Source organism: Penaeus monodon, chromosome 34 (genome assembly GCF_015228065.2).
Source record: "Penaeus monodon isolate SGIC_2016 chromosome 34, NSTDA_Pmon_1, whole genome shotgun sequence".
NCBI classification, from domain to species: Eukaryota; Metazoa; Arthropoda; class Malacostraca; order Decapoda; family Penaeidae; genus Penaeus; species Penaeus monodon.
Window position 1 is genome coordinate 34,684,873 of NC_051419.1, and position 485 is coordinate 34,685,357.

Genomic DNA, 485 nt, shown 5'->3' on the forward strand with positions numbered 1-485 from the left:
TACAGAATGTTTCACCTGAAAAAAATCAAGGAAACTTCCCTATTTTTTTCTGTTAAACTTTTATTAATCTTTTTTTCTTATTTCTTTTTTACTCCCAGTAATATGATAAAGAGCGTAATTTGTCAACAACCTGATTAATGTTTACAAAGTCCGTTATCTTAACATCGCTATCAAAGGGCGTCTCTTTTTTTTGAAGATAAAAAGGAAAAAAAGAAAAAAAAGAGAAAACGTAAAGAAAAAGGCAAATAAAAAATTAACTTTGACATCGTGTTCAGAATCAGTATAATCACGGATGTTATCATCCTAATAGACCTATTAAAAATTCAAATAATCTTTTCTCAGTTTAATATGTAAATATAGCGCTAGACTCGATATTTTCTCAACGGATAAAAGAGTAATCACAAAACGATTCATTAAATATTCAAATTCTTTTCTTGGAGTTTATTCTGAAGAGAATATGCCCTAACAGACGGCTTCTCTGTGAT